General features: G+C 39.5%; 1 protein-coding gene across 9 annotated transcripts in view; it reads right to left on the bottom strand.

Moving 5' to 3' along the window:
* Positions 1-27,189, bottom strand: part of DIP2C (disco interacting protein 2 homolog C) — a 460,741-nt gene that overhangs the window by 387,400 nt on the left and 46,152 nt on the right. The gene's annotated exons all lie outside the window — the stretch shown is intronic.

A 27,189-nucleotide genomic window follows, 5' to 3' on the forward strand; every position in this document is an offset into this window, starting at 1 on the left:
TCCTTTTTTTTTTTTTTTTTTTTTTTTTTTTTTTTTTTTTTGTAAGTGTTCCCCAAGGCGGAGGTGTTCAATAATCATTACCTCAGACTTCAACATGAAAGTAGAGACTTTATGACAATTATGTCAATTAAATAAGCCAGCGTCTTCGGATATCTTGATTATAATCAGATGCTAAATTTCAAGCTAATTTAAACTACAGTCATAGCCTGTATTTACATCACAGATGAGTGCTAGATAAGAATTTCAATTAATTTGTGTATATTGTTTGAGAAACTAATTATGACTGTCAGGCATAGTGCTAGACAATAGCTAACAGTTGGTAAACAAATTGATTTTTAAAACAATAATTTTTGTCAATTGTAATCTCATTCATGCAGTGTAAGGACTTCCCCCCCTCTGCCTGCCCCCTCCCCCCCCCCCCCCCCCCCGCCCCACACCATCCATGAGCCAAACAAAAAGACAAAAACTTGTCTTGGTTTAAAAAAAAATTCTAACCTTTGTTTTAGCTTCTTATATTTCTTGAACATCTTCAGAACTAGTAAGCTTGAGATATGTCTGACTGAAGGATTAAATACAAATTTAATCAACAATCTCGACTGGAATAACAAGACATACAAATTTTTGCCAAAGTATAGAAGACATTAAACACTGAGTATCTGTCATGCCATAGCTCAATAAATACATCATGGGTAAAAAATCCTGACTCCATTAAGTCAGTGGTAAAACTTCTATTCACTTCAATGGAGCCAGGATTTCACCCCAAGTGTTTGCCCAGGATATGGCTTCCCAGAAACGTTTTCTCCTCAGTGTTCATTGAGTATGACCCATTTCTGATTTGTTGGCAGGATGCTTCTAAGTAATTCAGTTCTGTTTTGGAGATTAGGTAATTTGGATTTTCAATAAATAAAAAGGCACCTGTAATTCTACTTTATTGACATATGACTTTCCTAAACACTAATTTTCTTTCCTATATACAGTACCAATCAACTACTTCCTCTCTTTAGTCAAATGTCATCTATATTTACACAGACGAAAAGCAACTATAACATTTAAAAACACACAAATTCAACATAGTGCAAGATCTTAGCCACACTCAGAGCTTGTGGAAATATACAAAAGAGCTGTCAAGGCATTCAGGGTCAAACTGGGTACATCATTCTTCTGAATGTGGTTGAAAAAGAAGACCCTATTGTTGTAAAGAATTAAGAATGACAAAAAGCACACTCCTGCATTTAGGGAGGCAGAGTAGGGAATAACTGGAATGAAAAGGGAGTGCATAAAAGTTCAGTTCTGCAGACTCTTCCATGATTCATTGACTTGTACAATGGTTTGCCACTGTGAAATATGACCACAGAGATGATTTTCTCTTATATATTATTAAAGCAAGAAATAAAATGTAGTGACAAACACCCAAGAGCAAACCCTATGTTTCTCCATGGACATAAACTTATTGGGGGTGGGGAGGGGGAATCAAATTCAGTTTAAAATTCAAATTAAATTGAACAGAGTACACCCAATTACATAGGTTCAGTCAAGATGGGAGAGGCCCAGAATACTGAGCACAGTACACATTGGGTATTTAAGCAGTGCTGAGCGATTACTCATTCTGTAGAGAGGCGACCACTACATTCAGTTATGACCCTCACTTCTGAGTCATATTGGCTTGATATAAAGGGCTCCATGACAGCCTCAGACAGAACATCCACACCAGAGACGACATTATGTCTCTCTTGGATGATTCTTCATTCTTCTTCCAGCTGCCCTAGTTGCTGATTAAAGGCTTGATCCAATGGCCATTCAAGTTAATAGGAGCCTTTGACTGGATCAGGGTCCACAAGCAGTGAGATTCATCTTCTCTTATAAAACTCAACTATTCCCGTCTTCCCCCATTACCCACAAAGTATCCTGATCCCGTTCCTTGCAGCATGCAAAGCCATCCTCAGAGTAGCACTTTTAAAAAACTGAAACCTTAATTAAAAACAACCACAATACAATACCTCCCCCCGGCCGCCAATTTTTGGTTTGGGATTTTCAGAAGAAAAAAAATCTCGGAAACTAATTTTTGTCAATTTTTCCATGAAAAAATAACTGGCATTTTACACAAAAATCTATACGCATAATTTTTTCAGTTTCATTCCTACTTCTGCCTATAGTAATATGCAAGTGACTACTTATTACAGTGTAATTTCCTATATCAGGAAGTAAGCATTTACCAGCTGGTAAAGCCAGTGACCAAATATAGATCTTAGTGTATATATTAATAAATATATACACTAAGTTAATATTGGTGTGCTTAATCCTGCGTGTGAACAGTGTTTTAGACATTGACAATATTATCACGCTCTACACAGATTTAGAAAAGAAAAGAAAAGCACATAAAATCTATTTTGACAAGAGGACTAGAGAACAATATTTTAGATTCACATGCACCATGAAGTCTAGGCCAAAACAAGGAATGCTGAAAAATATTTGTGAGTTGAAACAGCAAAGTATTTGCACTTTATATTCCCGACTCATTAAATTCTCAAATTGCTCAGTTTAATTCTTCCACACAGTTAACCATTTTTTTTTTGCTTTATGAATGGTTTATCTAGAATAAAAACACCTCTTCTTTCTCTTGCTATGTTTTTGTTGCATGAGTCCTAAAAATATTTCCATAACAAAGTTTACTATTGCAATTTACATTGCATCATTCATGGTTTGCTTTCTGCTCAGCCTCTTTATTAGCACAGGATCTGTACTACCGGATCACACCAATGGGCCATTTAGATCCACATCCTGTCTCTGACAGTGGCCAATAACAAATATTCAGTGGGCAAATACTGAATAAGCAGGTTATGTGGAATTTTCTTCCTAACGGCTTCCACTACTGGCTTCCCAAGTCCTGGTTCTGTGTTTATACAGCACCTAGCACAATATGGCTAGAGCTCCTCGCCGTTATGATGGTGGGGGGGGAGAAGGAGGGAGAAGAAGCAGCTCAGACATTAGCATTTATACCCTTAATCTTGTATTTTACCTACAATAGTTTGTGCTCCTTTTCTATTGACTTCACTAGGGTTTTATTTCCATCTTCTGAAGAATACGTTTCCCTCAAATAGCCTCATGAATATTTAATATTGGTGGGATTATTTTTAGTTTGTTTAGATATTTTTGTAATCTTACTTCCTTTTTCATTTTAGGATATGCACACCTTCTGTAATGCCATAAGTGACTGTCCTCAGGAGTTAGATGCCCAAATTAATCTAAAAGCAGCTTTGAAAGGAGGCCTGGCAGAATCCAAGGCTTTATGGAAGTAGATGGCACATTTGCCACCAGGCTTAGACAAAGACTGAACTACGTGATACAAACGAGGCCTTGTCACAGATCTGTTACGTAACTGCCCCTGGCTGGATTAGCTGGCCTGTCCACATTTCTTAGGCTTTGTGTACAGTGGCAAGTGAACGACAAAACTTTTGTCATTGAGAGGTGTTTAAAAAAAAAAAAAAAAAAAAAACCAACACAACACCCCCCCACCCCCCACCCAAAGACAAAAGTTTTGTTGAGGAAAAGTACCAGTGTGAACAGTGCTTTGTCGGTAGGAGCACTCTCCTGCCAACAAAGCTACTGGCACTCATCGGGAGGTGGAAGTTTTTTGTTGGTGGAAGAGCTCGCTCCTGCCGACAAACAGCGGCTACATTCTAGCAGCACAGCCGTGTTGCTAAAAGCTGCGTAGTGTAGACTTATCCTCTGTTTCATCGAGCACAACTGCTGTTCAAAGCATTTCAAAAACAATGGTGAGAAATTTAATGACTCCTAGCCCTTGGCCCTCCCCAAAATCGTTCTAAATGTTCAACTGTCCAACCATGTGTAATATGGCCTTGAGGCTGCAAAGCAATTGATGACATCTAAGTCATATGAGTGAGCAATATTGAATGTAATGCTTTAATGGGTATTTTTTTAAACTCTTCTTTCAAGCACACACAAAAGCCTAACTATCCAAACCTCCAAAATGTGATACACATTTTATAACTTGCTCCTGATGTAAACAGTGCACTAAACGAGATGTTCACACACAAGCTTATGAGTGTAAGAACCAAATACAGGGTAGCTGCTCTGCATTATGTAAAGGAGGTGTTACAATAGCATCTACAATGTCTGACTGCACTCTGCTCTCATGTGGGCTCAATCTCTAAAACTCAAGCAAGTTAAGGAAATACCACTAACCAGAACAAGATTTAAACCTTAAAAACTTGTGAGCTAAGTTCTTGGTGGTGTTTAATACATAAAACAAAGGCAACATGAGTTATGCGTGTACATCTGAGGGAAGAATTTGGTGCTCAAGTAGCTTTCAGGTTCTCACATAATTGAAAATGTACACTAATTGAATTAACCAGTTCTAGTCACAGTCATAAAAACGTGCTTTAATGTACAGGGTTTTGTTTTGCTTTATTTCTTTGAGTCCACAGAACACACAGGTAAGAAATCAATGGGAGTTCCACACATGAAAAGAATTCAGCATTGTGATATCTTATACTATGTGGCTCCAATATATTTTTCCATTAAATAAAAATGAGACAATAATGCCATATTCAATCACAGCTATCGTAGAGTCTAATCTTCAATGATTCAGCCTACTGCCATGTTCCATTCCTCCTCCCTTCTTCCTGTTTGGAAAACAGTGGAATATCTATCAGCTGGTTATACATGATCAAAACAACACAGCCAAAAAGCCTGGCAACTCCATAACTCAACTAAACCAATTTTATTTCTTTGAATTCTACCGTTGCTAACATGGGGCATGGTGAGGGCAGGGAGGAGGGATTTGTTACTCCATTTATTGCAAAAGTAAAGAAGATTCTCAGGTGGTTGGAGGTTTGCGTTTGCTTGATTGGGTTTTGGAGGGAAAGGGCACTGAGTATATGGAGTGTAGAGTTACTAAACTTACTTAAACTGATATAAACCAGGTCTAAACTGATTTTAAAAGTATTCACTCTAGGTGTTTGTACTAGTTTAATGAAACAATCTTAAAATATGATTGTTAAATCACTGCCACATTGTTATATAGACAAGGCCTAAGATTGTAAGAAAGATGCATTGTATAAAAAGACTGAGGATATGAAATTAGTCACTGAAACATTAATAAGAACAGGATTACTTGTGGCACCTTAGAGACTAACAAATTTATTTGAGCATAGGCTTTCGTGGGCTACAGCCCACTTCATCAGATGCATAGAATGAAACATATAGTAAGAAGACACACACACACACACACACACACACACACACACACACCATGAAAAGATGGAAGTTGCCATACCAAATCTAAGAGGCTAATTAATTAAGATGAGCTATTATCAGCAGGAGAAAAAAACCTTTTGTAGTGATAATCAAGATGGCGCATTTCAGACAGTTGACAGAAAGGTGTGAGGATACTTAACATTACACAAATTAAATCTATTTCCCCATGTTAAGTATCCTCACACCTTTTTGTCAACTGTCTGAAATGCGCCATCTTGATTATCACTACAAAAGTTTTTTTTCTCCTGCTGATAATAGCTCATCTTAATTAATTAGCCTCTTACACTTGGTATGGCAACTTCCATCTTTTCATGTTCTCTGTATATATCTTCTTACTATATGTTCCATTCTATGCATGTGATGATGTGGGCTGTAGCCCAAGAAAGCTTATGCTCAAATAAATTTGTTAGTCTCTAAGGTGCCACAAGTACTCCTGTTCTTTTTGCGGATACAGACTAACACAGCTGCTACTCTGAAACATTAATGTGGATCATTCTTCAGTACAGCAATCCAAGGCAACACCTTTGTGACTTCTGCTCTGTTGTGTGTCCTGCCTCATATTCTTACTGCTCCCCAGTTAATACTAAGTTTTTCAATTTAACATCTAATTTATTTTATTACTGTTAGCAAAGTCTCTCTGTGACACCTGCTATGAAAGGCAAACGCAGCTGCTGCTTGTCAAAGCCTGTTCTGGACCCCAGAGTATATGCCTTGACCAAGCATGCATAGTCTGGTATTCCTTCCACTCCCCACTGCTTTTGCTCTACTGCTAAAAAAAGGGTAAAAGAAAACCACAAGTTCTTTATCAGCTGGCTCAACAGAGGTTTGCAAGGATTTAAGAAATAAAAGCCCAATTAATTCATATAGCCATTACTGATCCGATTATCCCTCCTCAGTGTTACCACTGAAAGACGGGAGGAAAGTCTACTCATTTTGATTGAAGTTCATAGAAGACTTGAAATGAGTCTACCCGAAAAAAAAATTAAAACAAAAAAAAAAAAAACCCCTCCGAAGTTTCGTCTTGGGACATGTCCATTTGGAATAAATTTTGACAATGAGATTTTTTGGATGACTTGTGCTTTTTGTAGTATTTGATATTATCCCATTACTTCCACAGTCTGGAAGACCAAAAAAAGTCATCAGACAGACAGAAAGGCAGTAACCTTTATTATCCAATGGTAATGTCAGTCCTTGATCCTCCAACAGGGAGCAATTCTGCACACAGCAGTCCACTTTGTCAAGTTCAAGACCTCCCAGTTCTTACTCTGAATGATAAAGGACAAGTTTCCTTAAGCAATTATTTGCTCTATTAAAGCTGAATCCTGTAGCCCTTACTCATGTATTACACAGTCAGAACTCCCCTAAGTAAGGAAAGGAAGACTTACCCTTAAAGCACATTTTCTAGGTACTCATCATACATAACAAATCCTATCTGTTAATTGTATTCTGTGATCCAGTCTGCTGGGCTTAGTCCTATTCTTTCAGGCAGGGAATTGCTACTGTCAAATTTTTGTACCCTTTGACCTCTGCTTTCAGCTGCCCTTCCTGTTGACCTCACTGAGCTGTTTTCCTACCTCTAGCTGCTTCAGTCATGCCTCTGGAAACTCCTACATGCTATTTTCTATAGCTGAGTTTAGTTTATATTTTTTCCTGTCTAACGTCACAGAAACCTAGTTTTCTTTTCCACTACTGGACCTTCTCATGTTTCCCTGATGTAATGTACTCTTCACTGCAACTTTCAGCGTCAGTGCTAGCTTTGCTTTTGCTTTTTCTCTCCCCCTCCCCTCTTTTCCTTCACAAACATCTGTTCTGAAAATTAAAGGCTAGAAGCCAAATGAGAGGTTAAGCGACCCTGGATTTACTCCAGAGACTGCAAATGAAACCATTATACAGCTATGTATGAAAATGAAGGGAAAAACCCCAAACCATTCCTTCAGTTCCCTCTTGCACAGTGAATCTGTATTACAAGGCTTTGTTCTAAAGCTAACCCTGTTCGAATAGTAACACGCTTTGGCTCTGAGCTCAGTTCAAGTCCACTAGACAGGCACACTGACACAGCCATTCTTAACCCACACACAAGTTACAGAGAAGACACATTGTATGAAACAAGGACACTTCTGCCATTTGACACGTTTAGAAAACGTGGCTTTGTCTTGGACAGCAAGCCTATCAGACATCTTTTGTATTCAGGTACAGATTCAGAGATCTGAACAGAAAAAGAAAGTACAGCTTTAAACTGCAGAGAATTCTGCAACTGGCCACTGTTTGAACCCGAACTGGAAAATACCTCAAACTCAAGTCTGCTTTTTTGAAAACAAATACTTCATTATTCCTTTGCAAACTAACCTCGCCTAATTTTTTTGGCTAGCCCATTAACCAGCATACGTTACATCTGCCAGTTCCAGTCAAATTAACACCGAGCCCCATGACAGAGACTAAGATTTAACATGGAAACTGGCATGAACACAGAAATGATCGTGGGGTTTTTTTTGTTTTGTTTTTTTAAAGGACAGTGGGTAGTTTATAGGAGTTAGTTGTCAAATTAGGCAACTTTCTTTCTTCTTCATTGTTGTTGGTAAGCAATGTAATAATAGCCTGTAACTACACTTTGAAGAATGATTACAGTGGCTAATTTCAACGCTTTTGATCTATGGGGCCATGCTTCATCTGAATTTGGCCTGCGGTCTCAGCTGTCCCCATGGGACATCATAAGATCATGATTTGTCAACAATTTTTAGTGGGAAGGATTTGAATGCTGGCAAAAAGAATAATTATTTTTTAAAAGCCCAGACCCAACACAAAGTAAACCATTTCTGACCCCAAATGGGCTTGCTATCCAGGTCACTGACAAGGTCATTGATGAAGCAAAAGGGATAGACATATGCACTGCAGTTACAACCCTAGTACTGCACATTTTTCCCGTGGATAATTAATTGAACTGCAGTCCCTTTAACTTTTCAAAAAAAAAAATGCTTCTGAAAACATAAAAGTCTATTAAATCTATTTTAGAAATCATTCCCTTAACCTTATACAGTAGGCAAAGCTGTAAAGATTTACTAAGGAAATTAATGTAGGGTAATGTGTTGACAATAAAATTCCTCTCTAAAATGAGTTCTTGTCTGACTTCCGTGTAAAAAATAAATTAATGTTGAAGGGTGCAGTAGGAAGGAGGAGGTTTGGTCAAGTCAAAAGGTTTAACGCTGTGGCCATTTTTCAAAAAAACGGCCAAGGAGCTTTCATTTCTGCAAACCACTAGTTCAAGATTTTCAGGAACTGATAGCCTCTAACTGTGTGCTGGAAAAGACAAAAGTTCACTTTGGGATCTGATTTCACTTGCTGCAATCCCCTCGTCAGTTTAAGAGTGCCTTTTATCGATTTAGCTTAATTTGGTACGGAAACACCTTAAATTGCACTCTTAATTCAACCATACATGGGGTTTGCACTAATTTAACGTCAGTTTCTAAACCAATCTAGTTAAAATTGGTACAACTTGTACATAGACATGGCCTTAACTTTATTAAAGCCTAAAATAGGATGGGGTATCTTTTTGGGTCACCTGTCCATTACTTCAGATGCTTTTCTCATGCCTTCCTCCCCTCCCTGCAACTGATATTATTATGGATATCTGCATGGGCAAAAGATGTTAATTAATTCGCCTGCTTACCTCTTACCAGGAATGACGATCCTCTGTATGTGTTAAAATTATTTGCAAAGCAACTAATTGTGATATTATGAGAAGCTTCTTCACACAATGTAAAACTGGGACAGATGAAATTTTTTAAAACCTGTATCCATGTATGTGCTGCTGGTAATAGCACAAGGTCAGAAAAATACAGAAATGTGTGACAAGAGTTTTCTCCAAACGGAATACTCTTTTTTCTGGAGGCATCAGCAACGCTTTGGGCAAATGCCACCAATCAAGCTAATTTTCACTCCTTCCCATACACTAAACATAATCATCATTTAGACTCCGAAACCCTGTGCTCACTCTGAGGAATGAAGTGTGAACATTAGCTATGGCATGTGAACAAATCCATGTGGAAGTAAATCATTCTGCCTTACAAAAGGCTTTGCGCATTTAGTAAAATATTTGTGCCTTACCTATTATGAACTGCTGATGGAAATGGAGAAAAGGCAGAAATAAAGGCATACAGCTTTTGCAGGCATTAGTTCTATGTCAATTTAAAGTACTAACATTTCCAGTCAAACACTAGTGGCTTCTTTCTCTTTATTAAAGACATTTTTAAAAACTTCCACACATATATATTTTGATAGTTGCAATGACATCCCTACTTAATGTTAAATACTTCATTCTACCTAAATGAAAAAAAAATTACACAAAGTGATATCACATGCACAATGTCCTGAATATTTAAGAAGATGTCTTCAATTCTGCAGACCACGACCAGAACTCTAATATGGGGGGGGATCTCAGCTCTCCTATCATTCTTAAGTATTCATGCACTTTTTATCTATCCAATGTTATAAAATAAGTGCATGACGGCAACAACACAGAATTCTTAACATTACTCTAGACTCTGCCTCAAACACAAACAAAAATAGAAGAGAACAACATACAGGTTTGGGAGATAAACTAGTTTATCATCAGGAACACTAAACCAAAAAAAGAACTCCCATGTTTTCATCAGTCAACTGGTTGCATGAAATATATTCAGTACATCAACTGGAGAATCAAAATGACAAGTTTTGAATCCACTAGTTGTGTTGTTCCATATTTTATATATATATATATATATAAAGCTTTTTGTTTGTCCTTGAAAAAAAAGTGACAGTAACTAAGATAGGCAATTTTTCCTTATTTATTCATGAGAACAGCATTGTTCGCATCACCACACATACATTTTGTCCCAAAAGGGGCCTGTTCGATTCTTGTAGTCCAGTCATCATGACTCCAGTGAGGTTTTCTGCTTTAGCCATAATGAGATAGCTCCTCTCCACTGGAAAGTAAAATGCAATATCCGTGCTCAGATACTATGGGAAAGAATGTGATAGAAAAGGCGGGAAAAAACAACACTAATGCTTTCCAGAAGAAGACAGAACAGCTTATGGCATTGAAATTTACAGACACAATGCATGTCTACTTTCAAAGATAGATAACTTGTCCAAGGACATATGCAGCCTACTGGCAGTCCCAAACTCAAATACCTTACCTTGGGATCATGGTAGTAAAAGCAAAGTTGTGCAATTTGCATATTAAAGTAAATTAGTTTATGCAGGAAACAAACTGGAATGCTAAAGTGATTAAAAGGTCTATTGCTTTATGATTTAGCTGTGAACCCCGGTGCTAGTGAAAGTTTGTACACTGTAAAATTAACAATTAAATTTAAACAAAACACTTTAAAATGAGAAAGCCCTCTGAGTTATCAATTGCTGTGTATATAAAAAACACACCTGGATCTGTCTCCCCCCCCCACTCTGTAATCAAATTTTAATAGGAAAATGTCAATTTTTGAATGGAGAGACAAGGTGGGTGAGGGAATATCTATTATTGGACCAACTTCTGTTGGCAAGAGAGACGAGCTTTTGAGTTGGTGCAAAAAAATTAGCTCCCCATGTTGTCTCTCTATTATCCTGGGACTAAAACGGCTATAATAACGCTGCATACAGTATTCCAATGGTACATTTCTATTCTCTCACATTGTATATGGATATTTTAACATCTTAGATGCAATTGGCTTCCCATGCACACACATTTCATTTGAGAATTCAGAGCTATGACAACTGAGGGTGAGTTCTTTAGCAAGGAGCCATCCCCTTTCAATGAAGACTATCCATGAATACAGTCCCAGAATCAAAAGCACAATATACACACCTGAAAACAACAAGATTTCAGGGCCACGTATTTGGAGCTGGATTTGATGCACGACTAAAATAAATGAGTGAATCTAGAGTGTTTTCTTTTTACTTACAAAAATTAAAAATTCCAAGCACAAGCAACCAAATGCCTCGGAAGGTGAAATCAGAGCCCACTTTTGTTCTGTGTCTTACGCCTTATTTTACTGCACTTCATTGTCTAGTAGCTATAGCAAATGGAGTTCTATTAATACAATACCTTGAAAACTGACTGCAGCATAGAACAGGTAGTTTGCATTCTATATTTAGTACATGTACATGTGTTAGAGCTGTTAGAAATGCCTCTAAACACTTTAGGTTGAGCTCCTGTTAAAGTTCAGCAATGTACAGTCTCATAATAAAAATTAAACATATTTAATACCTAACTTTTATTTTTCTTGTAGCTTGCATCTCAGATTGCTCAACACAGTTTATCACTAAGAAGATAGAGGTTATCTCCAAGCAAGTGGCTGGAAACAACTGAAACCTCTCAACCTCAGAGGAATGCATAAAACACTCTTTGCACACATTTCTTTGGGGAACAAATTGGCAGAATATTCATAGGTTAGTAGTTTTAAAATACAAGATTAGAACTTTGCTCTCTAATGTTCTTTCGAGTGAGGAGTAAAACAGGAAGCTTTTGAGGAGACAAGTAATCAGTATTATATTTGGAGGGAAGAGAGCAAAGGCTAGGCTTTAAAAAGAGTGGGAGAGGAAATTAAATTTAAAGACTACAGAATTTTATTGTCCCCTAAAGAAGTACCCCCTAACTTGGAATGTGTGATGGGATCCCAGGGTACAACCTGGGACTGTAGGACCACTGTGCTCCCTTAACTCTCCAGCCTGGGCTGTCTCTCACAATGCTTTGCTAGTGACAAGCAGCAAACTCCTCCAGGTGCTGTTATCACTCAGCCACCAGCATGCAGAGACACACCTAGTTACGTTTCATGAATGTTCTTCAAGCCATTCATGAACTACACAGTGGGAGACACCAGCAAATACCCGCAGCCCCCAGCCTTACACCCCAGAAATGTACCATCTTACACTACTCAAGACCTTCTCTTGAACAATGTAAGCTCATTAATTAGTTCGCCACTTCGTCAAAGAATAGTGGACATGCACCAGCCTTTGTAATCTGAGCAGATTCCCCAAGCACTTTAGACAAACTGACTGGTTAAGATCAAACATTAAAATAAGTTTATTAAATACAGAAAGATAAATGTTAAGTGATTATAAGTAGTAGGCATAAAGGTCAGAGAGTTACCTAAGAAAATAAAAAGTAAACATGGATTCTAATACTAAACATCCAGACTAAGCAAGATCTGAATCAAATGGCTTTTCTCACCCCATCTACCTGGATGTGACAGTTCTTAATACATAGGCTGAATTTCCTTCTCAGCCTGGGACCTGTCTTCTCAGTTCAAAGTCTTTGTCTTCTCAGCGTTCTTGTTGCCTTCAGCGTAGGTGGGGGAGGAGACAGGTGGACTCATGATGCCATTGTCCCTTATTTTATACTCTCAGTTCACGTCCCAGGGACGATACTGGCCCAGACATCTCCTGGTGGGCCTTGCTGAGTCACAGAATTGAGCAATCCTCATTGTGTGGTACATACGCAACTGAGTCATAAAGTTGAGCAAACCTCATTGTGTGGTGCCTGCAGAACCGTCTCTTACAGAATTGTAACTCTCTTGTTTAAAAATTCCCCTGCTGGGTATGGGACTCCACCTTTGTCATCGCTGAAAAGCTAGCAATGGGCTTCTCCCGGACACAGAACATATTTCAATAACAACCATATAGCAAAATCTCAGATCTTCATAAACACTCACGATAAACATGTTTTCACAGAACAATGAGTTTCAACAGAACACAAACTTTCATATGGTATCTTACATGGCATGTTTTGTATGAAATATCACAACCATATACAAATGATGAATATGGGGATTACAGGGTGTTACGTTGAGGTCCCGTGCATCACAGGATGACATTACATTTCCAAGATTTTATGGAAGTGTACAGTTTAACCGTGTAGCTATTCAGCATGGCTCTGGAAGCAGGAACACCCATCTAGTACATTAGCACAATGGTACTGGAAACAAATAATAGTCAACACTTAGAGATCAATTTGGTATCTAATACATTTAAAATAAAAAGCAGTTTCAGGAGTTACACCAGCTTGTGTCTCTCCCTTAAAATTCTTAGGATTTTACAGCCACATTTTCCTGGTTTTCAGTGAGGTTTTTCTTTGTCCCCTACTGCTGTAAGAAAGACCCCACACAAACAAACAGGAAACTCATTTGGGGCCACATCATGGCTGGCCTTTGCTCTGGTGTGGGCTACGGGAGTAAGGAGCCTTCCCCTGCTTTACATAGCCTGTGTAAAGAGGTCGTGTGCAATTACAGTCCGTTGCATGCAGGAAACCACAGGAAATGCACAGCACCTCAAAAAGGGAGGAGTGGGGAAGAGGGTAGGCAAGAACCCCATCCTTTTTACACTGGCCCCTGGAGCAGCCTAGGTACACTGAATAAAAGTTGCAGAAACCTAAAGAGTGGTGCAGCCTACCATACCTCTGAGACAAAATCCTAATAGCCTTTAGGGGGCCATAAGTCACAACAAGGTACAATGGCCTTTAGCCTGCTCTAACTTGCCCAGAAGCTGTTTGGTCTTCAGCCAGCCCCAGGACAGAATGAGGCAAAGAGGTGTTTTGCCACCAAGATGCATTCCAGTTATGCATCCAACCGCAGCAGCAAGTGCTGCTGCAGAGAAGTTTAGGAGTGAGCCCATGATACAGAACTAACTGACCATACAATGAAACTGACTGTAAACAAAGGGTAGTATTCTCAATGTAACATAGGAGCACAAACAACACTGAAAGATAAGAGGGCTTGTGCTCCTCTATCACATAGCGCTTTTGAAAAATCTCACTCAGGATGGTGTCATGTACTCGAAGTAAACAACATGGGGGAAGAGAGAGAATAAGTATTATTTTCTCTGATTTCCCGCCGTTATAAAAATCTCTGCTACTTGTAACAGTTGTGCTGTAGGTAAAAACAATTCAAACTGGAGTGTGATGTTTCAGCTAACACTGTTCCTTTAATAGACCTCCAACAGGAACCATCTAACACATTTCTTAAGAAAATCTACCACTACTGCACTATCATTAACCACTCTGTTCAGAAAACCCCAGTGAACATTTTAAATTCAGCTATCCTGTCTGAATTGACTTTAGAATGGTATTTTTTGGAGGTATGGGTGAAAAAAGACCGGGGCATAACTACTTTACTCATGGTGGTGAGGCAGGATGAAACAAGGAATAAAGTGTAATGATTTAATTGAGGAGCACAAATAATGAAGTTCATAAAGGGAGACTAATGAAATACAATAAAAGGAATTTCCTATAAAAGTCGGGATGGGGTTGTAAAGAACGCTTACTGTACCCATTTATCTCCAGATCTGCTACAAGATCTGACTCCTAACATTAATTAAATGAAGAGGGGCTGCAATTTTGCCACCTAATCCTACTTTTTACGGAAAAAATGGTTGAGCTTTTTACTGCCCCTTCCAGAATATTAGGCACTAAATTGTCCAAAAACACTCTCTCCCCAACACCAAGATCTTCTATCAATCCAGTTTGAGTGTCCCACTTAGATACTATGCAGAAGACTTGCTTTTATATGTGATCTTGGATATAGACTACTCTTCAAACTTCAAGGACTACTACAATCCTTTCACAATAGCAGAGACAACACTATGCCTTTTTCAAACATTTCTAGCTATGCAGCCCTGCATGGCTAGAAGTGTTTGAAAAAGGCATAGCTTTTGATGCTATGGAGTAAACAGCAATTGTTACTAATAATAAAATAATGTTCTTTTGGCCTGGTGAAGCCTGTTTTCTTGGGGGGGGGGGGGGGGGAGAGGGGAGGGTTAAGTGTTTGTGAATGGTGTCAGATAAAGACCACTTGAATCTATTTTAATGATTGAACTGCTCTCCTATCCCATCCAGTGTCTCTCAGTCATAATCTGGAAGGATCGCTTGAATAGGGAATTTACCCTCCATGCCCAGTTCAGTCCTTTGACTTTCTGTTGATAACATCAATAAGAGTGTCAATTACTGCAAGAGGATTCTATATATGGATACTAGGGACCAGACTAAGAGCACCCACTCACTTCACATTGGCCCTACACACATCCAGTATAGTGATTTGCCACGACTTGCACAGGGCGTCTGCATGTGCATACATCAACAAACACACAGGTGTGGACAGGGATTTCCTCCTCTGCACGTGACTAAAATTAAATTTAAATCCCCTTGAAAATATCCAAGAGGAGACACAAGTTTCAGGTTCCAAAGGGTACAAAGCACTGTGCGGTTGGATGAAAGAAAGATGCAAGATCAAACTCTCTCTCTCTCTCTCAGAGCCCTCTGCCAGCAAATCCACAAAGCATCATAAATAGCTTACTCTATCTACTTTTGTGCCCTCATCATCATAATATCAGAGCAACTCGCAGTCATCCATGGGTTTTTTCTGTGCAATGCCCCTGTGAGGGAGGGAAGCACGATTTCCATTTTACAGATGGGGAACAGATGAACTGGATAGATTAAACCCAACATAACATAGGAAGAAAGTGGCTGAGACATAAATTAAATCCAGGTGTAATAAGTCTCAGTCCAGTGCTCCATCCAATAGATCATCCTTCTTACCTGGTAGGTGACTGCTGTAAATGTCCTACACTCACTGTGGAAATAATGGTGAAAAAGAGAGACAAACAGGATTAAAATGGTGGCTCCGGAAAGGCATAGTAAAGGAAACCCAAGACTTAATCCATATCAGCCCACAATGGGTACCTGAATATTCTAGACTGCAGGGTATTTGTTACTGTAGTGAGGCGGCCTGGCTCCCAGCCGCCCCAGAGAGGGACGAGCCTCTCTGGATGCCAAAGTGGGCGGAGCCACTGGAGCCTGTGCCCACCTCCCAAAGGTCAAAGCGCAGGACCGGAAGTATAAGAGCTGCATCCCAGCGCTCAGAAACTGCCTGGCCACCGGAGAAGCCAGACACTGGGGGCCTAGCTCCCGCCGGGGAGACTTCTGCAGCCTGTGACCGACCTGAGGACTGGCCATATCAGTCAAGGCCTGAGGACGACCAGACCCTGGAGAAGCTATTAAGCCTACCGGAGGGAAGCGACCCAGAGGAGCTGCCAAGCCTACCGCTCGCCGAGTACCCTGAGGAGCCCATGATGCTTGATTCCATGGAGGGCACCGAACAGACGCAGGTACTACTAGATGGGGAGGTAGGAAGTAGCCCGGGGGCAGCCGACCCTAGTCTGGTTGCAGCACACCCAGAGCCGATGTCAATGTGTTGCAGGCAGGATCCCCACTGACACAGCAGCAGGCTGCCTGCCGCTGTTAGGGCCCCGGGCTGGGACGCAGTGGAGTGGGCAGGCCTGCGTCCCCCCCTGCCACCCCACTTACGGGTGGCAGTCTCCCCCTCGCCCCAGACGCCAGGATTGGGAGTCTGGGCTTGTTACTGAACTATTTTGCTCAGCCCCTGCCTGAGGGTCTGAGCCAGTTTGTTTGCTGCCCCGCCCTGACCCAGGGCCTGGGCTTGTTACTGAACTATATTGCTCAGCCCCTGCCTGAGGACCTGAGCTCTAGACTGTTTGTTTGCTGCCCCGCCCTGACCCAGGGCCGGGGCCTGTTCTGGAACTATTTGCTCAGCTGCTATCTGAGGGCCTGAGCCCTTGACTGTTTCCTGCCTCACCCGGCTAGTTCCCTGACTCAGCGGACCTCAGTAGTGAGGCAGCCTGGCTCCCAGCCGCCCCAGAGAGGTGCGACCCTAACAAACCCCTTTACAGTGACTCTGAAATTATTTTAAATAGAGCCATTCGTGCCAAAAAAGTACAAAAATATAAAATCCATAAAGAATTATATGATGTATTTTCTGTGCTTGTATATCCAACAGATTGATGGAATTTTTATACTCTGTTGGGTCAACCAATGGTCCATGAACTAAAAATTTCTGTAATCAGGCCTTAACACAATAAACAATAAGAGTTTCCTTCAGAACCATTAAATACTAATAATGCCCATCTTAAAATGGTCTATAATTGTGAACGTACATGTAGTAATAACTGTTGTAGTGCCATTTTATTTAAAATATACTTTATACCAATTCTTAATTACTGATACTTTGTGTTTAATTTTATTTTGCATTTTTATATTTTTGGCAGGGACACAAAACCACAGATAGGATCCCCCTTGAACACCCGTACCCGTATAAATCTAAACAAAAAAAACCAAGGTAGGTTGTGAGAGGGATGATATGAGGAAGGCAATGTTAATAGTCTGCATTTATTGACGAATGAACAAACCTCACTCATTGTTTACATTTCTGGTATACAATGTACTGTAGCGCAAAAGGTACGTCGACGGGTACAGCTTGCTCTAAAAATGTTGAAAGAAATTAAGGCATGTAATAGATCAACCAAGTTTACAGTCAATGCCCTGTCCAGTACATTCACAGAGTTTGCTTTGAGTTTTTCCATGTTCCTCTACAAACAGTCAGACTGGCCAACACTGGGCGATATGGGACCAACATTATCACAAGTCTGAATGTATTCGTGTGGCTGGGTATAACATAGAGCATACCAATTCTGGAAAGAATATTTTCCAGTGGGCACTATTACATACCACATTTTTCTGTTTATGGGGCTTTAGTTTATTGAGAGAAATATTCCGATTAGAGGAATATTTACCAGTAGGATGTCAGCAACATTACAATACAATTGAGTTGCAGAAGAAAAAATGAATACATCTGTGCACTATTACATTCTATTCATCATATAGACCTAGAAACAGACTCTATTCTGTCAAACTTCTCTCTTCTCTTCCATAAAGAAATAAACCATCCATAGAACTTCAAAACAATTTTTTAAAGTTAAAAATCATCTATCATGAAACAACTGAGTTCTAAGTCTAATCTTATCATGGTCAAGATAAGATATATTTATATAGAGAAAAGCACAAATAAAGTGACACAGCAAGATAATTCAATAACGTGTAACGTGCAGAAAAGGAAAAGAAAAGGGAAAATAATGCTATTCCAAATTAAATTCTCCCTCTCTCTTTGTTTTGGCATCCCTACTCATTCCCTATATCCCATCTCCATGCCATATCAAGAGGACTTACACATGTGTAAACTAACTTAGGATAGTAAACTCATCAGGGCACAGACCTGGTCTTCCCATATATCATTAAAACAGCACACACTTATGGTATGGTGTTTATCTAAACAGTGACAACAGTTGTCTCTATTTTGAATGGTCATTATTTCATATGTATAAAGAAAGGGAAGAATGGCCCAGGGGTTAGACCACTAATCTAAGGTTCAAGAGAGCAGGTTTCAGTTCCTTCTCACCATGGACTTCTTGTCTGTCCTTGAGGAGTCACTTAGTCTCTCTGTGCCTCAGTTCCCCATCTGTGAAATGAGGATAACAGCACTTCTCTACCTCACAGGGGTGTTGTGAGGATACATATATGAACGACTATAAGGCACCCAGGCACTATGGAAATGTGTGCATATAAGTACCTAATACAGATTAAACAATACTGTGTTTTTAATTGAACACACACCTTTCCCACTGCAAAGCATATTTGCTTTTTGGGTTGCTGGATTTTAGTTATTTAAACTGAAATAACTGTTGTACTATCAGTAAGAAGAATAAATCCACACATTAAGATGTATGTTTGTCTAGTTACAACAATAGGAACTAGAAGTGTTTCAGGTTGTTAAACTAAACTAAGAAGCTACAAAACAATGGAAAACATAAGGGAGTAATGGTCCAATATTCATACTGCAAAAAATCCAGGATGTAATTATTACAAGCAGAGGTTCAGCTCAGCATGGAAACTAAGCACCTTACCTCAATAAATCACAGTTAACAAGCTGAATGTGCTTTTGCAGCCATCAGTCATCACCAAACTGTATTACAGTACAGTATGTCTGACACTAGTCTCTATAATTTCACCTCAACTACAGTTGAATGTCTTGCTGGAATTAGGTTCATTAATAATCCACAATAAGACCACATACAATATACATTTTACTTGCTTAGCCCAAAGCCACAAAGATGAGGTGATAAGAAATTGTGAAATATCCTCAATTCATAAGTAAGGCAGAGAATTTCTTTAGGCAAGTTTAAGATCAACTAAAAAGAATGGTGCTGGTTCCATTCGTCTCTTAGGAACATAAACCATTTGATATACTCTACAGTAATAGGGGAATACTACTTACAAATTTCCAGTGTGAGAACATGGAGCACAAATCAAAAGCAGGTTTTCCCCAGTGATAATACTTTCAAGTCTTTTCTGGTTGTGAAACATTTTTAAAATAATGCTCTCAGACTTCTCACTCTATCATAGATAGTAAAAGAACAAAGAAACATTAGCCAACCACTACCACGGGAGCAGCTAGGGAGAAAATTGGAGGCCTAAATCTGGTTCAGTCCACAGATCAGAGAAGGGAAGCCAGAGAGAATACTGATTTAGATTATTACACTTACAAAATAAAGTGACGGTAAACCCCTGGGTCTGCGAAAATAGAACAGTGATTTCTTAAAAGATTTAGGGCCAGGTCTCCAGCTGGTTAAACTGGTGAAGCATCACTGACTTCAATAGAGTTATATCAATTTACCCCTATTGAGGATATGGTCCCTAGGCTGAAAAATACAGTGCCATTTGAGAAATTAGGGGGGAGGGATAGCTTAGTGGTTTGTGAGTTCAATCCTTGAGGGGGCCACTTAGGGATCTGGGGCAAAATCAGTACTTGGTCCTGTTAGTGAAGGCAGGGGACTGGACTTGATGGCCTTTCAAGGTCCCTTCCAGTTCTAGGAGATAGGATATCTCCATTATCTTTTTCTCTCTCTCAAATAAATATCAAGATTTAAACCATTATTCTTATGAAAACAAACTTGCAGTGTTCACTGGATCTGACCAGGATCATGCTAAAAGGATTTAAACCATTTTGAACCTCTGTCACTGAAGATAGGAAAGGGATTTCTGTTGAATCACTATAGCCACAGCCTCTGTAAAGTGCTTTCGAGATGCCTGTACACCTAAATCATAACAAATATGAATCCTGAATAATTAGCATGAAAATTAGGTTGCAAATAAAAGTAATAAAGATGAGAATTCTCTGCTGATTCAATAAACAGACAATCAAGTTTCAACTACTTCTATTCCTCATTAAAGGGGTCTGACTTACACCTGCACAAATAAACGTATTCTACTTTAAGTTTCTCACTCCACATTAATATTACTTCAAGAATTGAGATCACAGTAATCTAGTTCACTTCAGTTAGCATTTCATCCACTCTGTCAAGAAAGATTTATTTCCAATCTTACAGCAACTAAGCCAATTACATAGAATTAATCCAATTTTCCCAAAACTTTTCTTCTTGGGTAAAATCTTGCAAGGCCAAAACCTAGGATACATCACAGCAGGACAGCCTCTTGGAAGGAAAGGAGCCAAAACATCAGGCAAGACATGAATGATTAAGATGGACAGATTACGACAATTACTTATGCAAAGACCCTTTTGGCATAACACCCGCTGAGATTAATGAGAAGCGATAAGATTTGACAACACCAATGCCACCTGTTGCCCAGAAATACACTTTTAGGACAAGTGATCTGAAAATATAATGAGCAATTGAGAAAGAGGCCTCTGGAATCCCAAAGCAAGCAAAAACAAGATGTTCACAGAGAACAGATCTACTGTCTTTTATCATTTGGATTTGAAGATGCAGCAAGTCAGTTTGTAAGTTATTCATTACATTTCCCCAACGAAAGCTTCCAGTGTGGCTCTCGCATTGTCTTCTCATTATTCAGAAGTTAGAAATCATAGTATTCTAATTCACTTCACCTTCATTTTCCACCCATTGACAAGAGGAATTTTACTACAATAATACTGACACCAGCCAAGCCATTAACAGTGGAATCAATTACTTCCACAACTCTTGCCTTTGGGTTAATGCCTCTGAGACAGTGAACTACAAGGTCCAGCTTCCTTACCTGTAGTCCTCCATTATACAAAGCACTACAGACACAGACCACAAAAGACCACACGATAGGTAATTATAAATCGTCTTTTATCGCTAGCATTTGAACTACAGTACACATTCGTTTTAACGCCCTTCACAATACCATACTTTGGGCCATAGCAAACCCAGTCCCTTGATCCCACCTCAAGCCCCACCGATGTGGCGAGGGCAAAGAGCTCCGCTGGCCAGCTGTCAGCCCCCCGCTGCAGCCGCAGGGCCAGAGAAGTTTTCCCGCCCCTCCAGCGGTTTTCTTTAGCTATACCGAACAAATGGCTTAGATCCCCAGGGGTTTGTTATAGCAAGGATGTACTGTACAAGAGCTTCAACGTAAAGGTGATTATCCAGATTTTCGTCAACACTATGAGCTTCGGATGTGTAATAGGGCTCTCCTCTATGGATCCATCACATTAGCAGGCACTGACCAGGCTGGGAAATGTTAAGTGTGGCTAGTTAATGTCACCTTGTAACTGAGGCAGTGGGAGCCATCCACACAGAGAAATCTAGCATCTGTGCCTGAGCCCCGCTAGTGGAGGAACCCTCAGAACACCCACTCCTGGGGAGAAGGCATGGACTGGAGCTTACGTTACTTATTTTGTGTTAAGAAAACCAAATCCTAGAAAGGGGGTGAGTTTTGACCCTGCACAGCCAACTGAGTTTTGGTGCAGAGTGGGAATGTGTGCTTGTCATACCCTACATTTCTGAGCCCTGTGTAAAAAACCAGTTTAAAATGATAAACAACAAAAGAGGTAACAACTCCTTCGGCAATCATTGTTTTGAAGGGTGTCCATAATTGTGTGCTCTCATTACAGAATAATCGGCTGTGATTTACTCTGTTTCAAGGGAAATCAATTGCACTGATGTAACAAAGGGCATAATTTGACTTGGTGATTTTAGGAAGTCTCTCCCCTCTTTGGGTCCAGGTGAAAATTCCAAGGGGTCGAACAGTCTCCAGACTCTATGTTTCATGATTTTGAGCAAAAGACCAAATTTTCAAAATGTGGTCGCATTTGGTCCAGGCACACCTTTGATTGTGCAACAGATTGTACATGTAATCATTTCAAACTATCATTTGTGCATTCAAGTAACATCTCTTTTGTGCATGCAAATGAAACATGGGTTGATTATGCACATGCACACTATACCATTTGTGTGCAAAAGTGATAGTGCATGTAAACTGCACATGCACAAATGGAAGCCAATTTGATGTCCCTTTGAAAACGTCTCTTGAATTCAACAATATCTGCAATACAATAAAAATGGGATGAAGTTAGTGGTCTATGTACCTGGTTTGAAACATCTTAACTCCTTGGTATGGTACACTGAGTCCCATGCAATTTACCTATGTGAACCTTTTGGATGAAACCTTAAATATCCATATTCTGTGCGCCCTGTTTGGACAATGAAGTTATCTTGAGACTTTTCCAAAGAACAGATTCCTGCCCTATCATCCTTGGCAGCCACACCGCTTCCCAGAGATTGCTGCATTTCAATGAAGGAGCATGTATGTAGTCTTGGAGTTGGAATGAAAATTGTTACACAAATGTACATTATTCTAAATCTTACTGCAATATTGGCTAGAGAGAAACATTGCAAACACCAGCACCTTGTTCAGTGACTCGCAACAGAGAGTAGAAAAGGGAAATGGAAGGGAGGGATTGTGGAAGAGTGAAGAATATGGAAGACACCACGTGTAAAATCCTGGCCCACTGGTATTAATGGGATTTTACCATTTACTTCAGTGGAGCCAGGACCTCCCCCAGATTCAACAGGAGAAGAGGGACAACTAGAGTCTGATTGTGACTGACTCTTGTGTGAGGCATGCAAGAGGAACTGTGTTTGCATCTCTCCCTCACAACAGCAACAATCTGGCCCTAAGTCTATCTCTACTGCCACTGAAATCAGTGGGAAAACTCCAACTGATTCTAATGGGATCTGGCAACCTCCAAAATAGTCCTTGGCATCTTCTAACTTCACATACATCAAATGGTTCTCAGACTATTCCTTGCTTATAGAATACCAATGCTGAAGAACTGGGCTCAGCTTAACAGCTAGGAACATCACAGCACTGTTTGTTAATGTTCTTCATTAAGTATTTTATATTGGGGGCTAGACAGTCCTACTGTTTTGCATACGTTCATTCACAGGTTCCAAGGCCAAAGGGACTATTACGATTAACTAGTCTGACCTCCTGTATAACACAGGCCATAGAACTTCCCCAAGATAATCCCTTGCATCCAAAGAACAGTGTGGAACTACACAGTTGATCTAAAATCCTTTCATTTTAACTAACTCATTATAGCACATCAAAATCAAAAATAAATTCTAATTGTCTATTTCCTCTGAAGTGGGTCTGAATACCCAGATTTGTATTCCTCAAAACCAAGACATGCAACCTTTTGCCAAACCACAATTTTGAGGATTACGACAGATGAAAAGCAAGATCACTGCTTCAAAAAACAAAAACCTCAACTCACTCCTAATTACACTCAGTCATTAGTTGCAGAAATAGATAGGTCTATATCAGAATTACAGTACACCAGATTGAAAATTTGTATGGCCGTGTAGCAGCTTTCACAGGAATCAGATTGGATTAGACTTCTGATGAATGATAAAATATTTGCAATAGCATTGCCTCACTGAAAATTGTTTGAGGCTTGTAGTACAGGCAGGGAGAGGGGTTCATTTAACCACCAAGTAAGACAACAGCCTGGGGAAAGCAAGCTGGGTGTGGGGACACAAATCTGGTTTATAGGGGAATATCCTGAGCTAGTGTAAATTGACATCCATGGGTCTATGACGATTTACACCCTCTGAGGATGTACTCCCTAAAATCAAATCTTTTCCCCATCCAGCTCAATGGAAACATACCCCAAATTCTGCACTTTTAATTGGGAAAATTATTTGGCTTTGGCTCTTAGGGCAAAATTTGGGGTATATTTCCCTTGAGCTGGTTAGTAACACATCAGAAAATAACACCCATGAGGAAAAAATAAGTAAAATAGATACAAATAATAATAAGCAAGAAAGCTTTTAAATAGGTCAGATGTGTTACCAGTAATTTCTGGAACAGAAACTAAAATTTATGGGGAGGTGAGTGACTGCATAAAACTTACTTACAGACAGCATACCCAAGATATAGCTTACTTTACAGATAGCATACCCAGTTATTACTGCTGGAGTTCTGCAGCTGATTAAGACTTACACTAAATATGAGTGGCCTCAGCAAAGCCAAAGGAATTTGCACAGCTAATTTAAGGCGAAGAGACAAATATAAAAACAGCAATCGTCCCAGGTGGTTTATTCCTTGTCCAGTATGAATTCAATCCTTTGCTTCTCTCCCTCCTCTCATATGGTTCCCATTCAATGCCCCGCAAACCAGTGCAACAATACCCAAATCCACCCCCACACAAAAAATCTTTAAAGCACTATTCTAAATTACATTGTTGTTTCTGGAATACTTACACATACTCAAGGTGTTTCTTTCAGCAAATCAGCAGCCAGCTCGGAAGCAAGCAGAGTGCTAAATGGGGCCAATTTTCATGGTGTTAAATAGAGGCCAGTTGCAATTATGGGAAAAATTCACATTATCCAGGCAAAGCCTGACTAAATTAACTTTGAGTGGGTATCATATACTAGATAGGAGAGGAATTAACCCAACCAATCATGCATCAGGGGATGGAATTCCTACACAGAATAAGAGCCACAGGCCAAAGAACCCATCTCCCATCCCTCACCCCCAACTGGAGTTTATTGCTAATGGAGGTGTAGTTTATGGAGCTGCTGCTGCCACTCCCTTGTCTTGCCCACAAACAATCCCATGCTATATGGAGACCCACCAGCAAATACACAGGAATTGTGAAACCCAAGCTGCATCTCTATACCCTGCTCCCCCCGCCAGCCGCAAGCAGTTGTTTCTACTGAAGTTTGGGCCTTCCATGTCCTTGGGAGCAGGTGGAGAAGACAGGCTATAGACTCCATATCCATCATTTCTTATTTAAGGTTTAAAAGCTGGTTATTCCCAAGTGTACATTTGCAAATATATTAAACTGGTTTAACTTTGGTGTTCAGCACTTAAAAGAAACAAGAGATTTCTCTTGTTTTAACTTGAAGAGAAATGTGCAAACAAAAACAGAGTTCAACCAATATTAGCCACCGGTAGTAGGCAATTAGACCCAATATACCATACAACCTACCAACAATTCATTTAATCCTCTTCCACCCATTTTATGCAAGAGAACCCACCATCATGAGGTACCCATACCTCTTTGCCTTTTCATGGAGGAAATACAGCAAACATATTTTCTTCACATTCCTGTAAATATTGGCAAGGCAAATCTATTGGAACAAATGTCCAAATATTATACTTAACATCTGCCACTTTAATTATAAAATAAGTCTTTCTACTTCAACTGAACATACTATTTAATTCAGTAGCATCAGTCTATAAGTCTCATGAATCTACTAACTGGCATACTGACCTCTACATTTTCATCTTATTTTTAGCATAATTTTGTTGAAATGGTAGCTTTAAGTTATCAAAAGTCAAGAACATAAAACAGTGGTAGAACTTTCAAAATAATATATCCTACCATTTCAAGACAAGAAGATATAAACATCTCTATTCTTGATTGTGAGTTGCAGTTTTAAGAACTGTAGGATACTTTCATAGCTACATAGCTAACACCCCTCACTTTTTTTTTTTTTTTTTTTTAAATAAGACTGCAGCTGGTCTCCAACAGCTTCTAATTTAAGGAAGGAATGCTATACAAAATGCATGTATGTGAATTCAGCTCTCCCCACACCCACTGATATGCATCTCTAGAGAAACAAGATGACAAGACAAAAGTGTATGGAGAAATCAACACTTACATTATGTGATACTAATTTTATAAACTTCATGAGAGAACTAGCCTGCCCTCAGAGCCCTTAACATCTTTGATTGATAAGTAAACTGAAATATTAAGTAAATAGTATAGTCTCTAAAAGACATAGTACTCTTTTGTGGGAGACCAATATTGTACTGAAAACATTCAAAAGACAAGGTTTAGCTGGAGATTGCATACAAGAGCGATATATAGCATCTAAATAATTGTTATTTTGCACTACTGTACTGAGACTTTTTCTGATAAAACAAAATATTGCCAGAAAGAAAATATTAAAAAACATTCAAAATGGATTTAATGTACTGTTTGATAATCTCACCATATTAAATTATCAAATAACAATGTTGAACAACAACAAGTTCATCCTAGCCAGAAAAGATGTAGTTTAGGGGGAGGTGTTCCCTTAAAGCAGTGATTCTCAAACTTTTGTACTGGTGACCACTTTCACATAGCAAGCCTCTGAGTGTGACCCCCCCTTATAAATTAAAAACATTTTACACCATTATAAGTGCTGGATGCAAAGCAGGGTTTGGGGAGGAGGCTGACAGCTCGCGACCCCCCATGTAATAACCTTGTGACCCCCTGAGAGGTCCCGACCCTCAGTTTGAGAATCCCTGCCTTAAAGAGAGAAGGATAAGTGGAACTACACATACTCTACTAAGAGTGATCAAGTTACATTAGCCGTAGAAGATTCTTGCATGAGGGAACTTACAGACAAAACATACTAGAGAACAATGGATTTGTACTATATTCAAGCCAAATCTAATGTAGCCTGGCATTGTACTGAATAGAGTACTATTTGCAGGTGTACTCTTTAGACTATTTAGTTTTCAATTGTGTGAATAAAAAAGTCCACCTTAAAGACGAACTTAAAAATTGTCACTCCTTTCCCTCCCCACCTCCATCCCTTTAAGTTACAAGAGTTTTGGAAACCTTTAAAGATCCTACATCAATAGCTGAATACACATTGTCCCCAAAGCCTTATAAGGTATGTGGTAAATGTCTGTATATTCCCCTCCAAACCTCCATTCCATCCAGACAACAGACAAGTATGCCTACTCTGCAGCTGCGAGAGTGC

The sequence above is a fragment of the Trachemys scripta genome, chromosome 2, assembly GCF_013100865.1.
Source record: "Trachemys scripta elegans isolate TJP31775 chromosome 2, CAS_Tse_1.0, whole genome shotgun sequence".
Taxonomy (NCBI): domain Eukaryota; kingdom Metazoa; phylum Chordata; order Testudines; family Emydidae; genus Trachemys; species Trachemys scripta.